The sequence below is a fragment of the Colobus angolensis genome, unplaced genomic scaffold, assembly GCF_000951035.1.
Source record: "Colobus angolensis palliatus isolate OR3802 unplaced genomic scaffold, Cang.pa_1.0 Scaffold88, whole genome shotgun sequence".
In the NCBI taxonomy this organism is placed as follows: Eukaryota; Metazoa; Chordata; class Mammalia; order Primates; family Cercopithecidae; genus Colobus; species Colobus angolensis.
The window spans coordinates 4,274,351-4,277,295 of NW_012122709.1; the positions used below are offsets into that span (position 1 = coordinate 4,274,351).

General features: G+C 39.6%; 1 pseudogene; it reads right to left on the bottom strand.

The window, feature by feature from the left end:
- LOC105503851 overlaps positions 1–2,735 on the bottom strand; it is an 18,692-nt pseudogene extending 15,957 nt beyond the window's left edge.
- Between the last annotated feature and the right edge of the window lie 210 nt (positions 2,736–2,945).

Consider the following 2,945-nt stretch of genomic DNA (forward strand, 5'->3'; position numbering starts at 1 on the left):
AAGGAAGGAAGGAAGAGAAAGAAAGAGAGGGAGGGAAGGAGGGAGGGAAGAAAGGAAAGAAAGGAAAGGAGAGGAGAGGAAAGGAAATGAAAGGAAAGGAAACGAAAGGAAAGGGGAAGAAGGGAGGAAGGGAGGGAGAGGAAGGACGGAAGGAAGGAAGGGAAAGAAGGAAGGAACAACAACATAAGGACTCTGCAGGAAAAAAAAACCCTGTAGGATGTGATCAAAGCAATACACAGAGAATAAAGCAGTCTTAAATACACTTAGAAAGAAAATAATTGAAAATGAAATAATCTTTCAATGCAAGAAGTTAAATAAAAGAAAAATACTAATAAACCCAAGTGAATTTTGAAAACAAAGATAAAAGCAGAAATTATGAAATTGAACACAAAGAAAATCAATAAGAGAATGGAAAAGAAAGATATCAAATTGCCAAAATGAATTTCTTTTGATCATGGCACTATCATTTAATTTTTGTTGAATTTGTATTCCTATTTCCCAAATTTTCTACAAAAAGAATGCATTGCTTTTATATTTAAAAGTCTACTATTTTTGAATGCCCAGTTACTCCTTGGAGAAATGGCTGATTCGAGGGCTGAGACAGGAAAAATATGAGATGGTCCTGGAGCATCTCGTAGTGCCAGAAAGTAAGGAAGTGCTCAACAAACAAACATTTAAAAATCCCAAAAGAATGGAGGCCTGGCACAAGGGCACAAGAGCCAAACAGAAAGACCTACCCATGGCCAAAGCTGGAACAATTTGAGCAATAAAATAAGTAACAAATTATTGGATTTTAATCTAAAGTGAGATAAATATTTATGTGTCCATATTTATTTTTTAAAGATTCAATAAATAAATAAATGGTGTACAAGAAACAAATCTTCTCTATAGAAAAATTCCAAATAATATATGAAGATACTTTTCCTTGTAGGTGGAGCTTAATCCCTTCTTCCCCACCTTGAAGATGGGCTGGATTTGGAGTCTCACTTCCAAAGAAGGGAGAAATTGTAACTTTACAGTGGAGAAACCTGGCAGACAGTTCCCTAACCAAGTGATGAAGGTGAATATCACTATCTAAGTCATGCTGATCCCATGTACTCCTCGATACGATGAGATGAGAAGGGCACTTCTCTCTGTAGCATTTTTCCCCAAAACTCATCCTACCGTCCCATCATGAGAAATACATCAGACAAACCAAAACTGAGTCACGTTCTACAACATCCAGCCCAATCCTCTTCAAAACTGTTAAGGCTATGAAAAATGAGATGAGAAAATGTCACGGATAAGAAAAAAACTGTGGAGACACAAGGATTAAACACAATGTATTATCCTAGATTGGATCCTTGAACCATATAGGACATTAGAGAAAAAATTGGTGAGACATTAATAAAAGTATATAGTTTAGTTGTAATAATGTACCAGAGTCAATTTCTTAGTTTTGACACACATACCATTTTTATATAAGATGCTAACATTAAGGGAAACTGGGTAGGGAGTATACAGGAACTGTCTACTATACTTGCAATTTTCACAAATCTACAATTATTATAAAACTAAAAGTTTTGGGTTTTTTTCTTTTTGATATAAATTTTAAGAGGTTAAAAATACAATTCTCTCTCATTTGTTTGTTTGTTTGTTTTTGAAACAGGGTCTTACTTTGTCATCTAGGCTGGAGTTCAGTGGCATGATCTCAGCTCACTGCAGCCTCAACCTCCCAAGCTCAGGTGATCCTCTGCCTCAGCCTCCCAAGTAGCTAGGACCACAAGTGCATGCCACCATGCCTGGCTGATTTATTTTATTTTTCTACAGAGACAGGGTCTCATTATATTGCCCAGGTTGGTCTTGAACTGCTGGGCTCAATCAATCCTCCCACCTTGGCCTCCCAAAGTGTTGAGATTACAGACATGAGCCACCTGTTATTTTAAAATGACCAACCACACATGCCTCAGAGAATTTTCAAAGTCTGTTTCTTAAATTTTGAATGTAGAATTTGGCAATGATTATTAAAGTTGTGAATGGTAAAAGTCTATTATTAAAATTTCACAACTTTAAATTAGCTGTACACTTAGAGCTTTTGTATGAAAATTGGGCTATTATTAAATTTTCTGAATTAATATGTTCCAGTTTCATAGCAGAAACCATTTGACATGCTTTCAAGACAGCAGGATTCACAGGACATCCCCAGGCAGAACCCTCTCATCACTCCTATCCCTAATCCTGGGAAGCCCTCCCAGCCCAAGAAGCAAGGCCCAGGGTCTCTAAGGGTGGGAATAGCTAAGTCCACGGGTGTCTCTGGCAGCACTGATACTTGCTACCACAGCAGGGAATGGGGATTTGACCTTTTATCTCTGGGGACAAAAGAAATAAGGAAGTTTGCACTTCTTCTGATAAGGATTTGAGTCCAAGCCTTAAGACTGCCCCTGTGTATACTCCAGCACTACTGGTGGTGACCAGTACAGGTTACTGACCACTGGGTCCCCTGGCAGCCAAACTTATCCCTTCCAAACGAGGGCTGTGCTAAGAAGAGGTATGTGTCTCCTAGAGGACTCTGGCCTCTCCAGTCTCAACAGCCCATTGTCTCCAGGGAGACCCTTGAAGGAAAGAGACATGCCTACCTGGGACCAATGGACTCAAATGCTTACCTTGGATTCCTGAGCAGAAGCTTGGGGCTGCAGCAGTCCTGGAGCTGTGCTGAGAGGCACTGAGTATTCTGTTATATAAGAATTCCAGCCCATTCCTTCTTGTCTTTCAGACACTCTTTTTAAGCTCACCCTGTTCCTTTCCCACCATGCTCCCAAGCCCTTTGTTGAGTCATAAAAACATCTAAGCAAATTGTGGTGTCCTTAGAGCCACCTATAGTATCTCTGAACAACCCCTCATAAGGCAATATTCTGCCTCCGAAGCTGCCCCAGCTAGGTTCCTGGTAACAAAAGATCCTGGAGGAA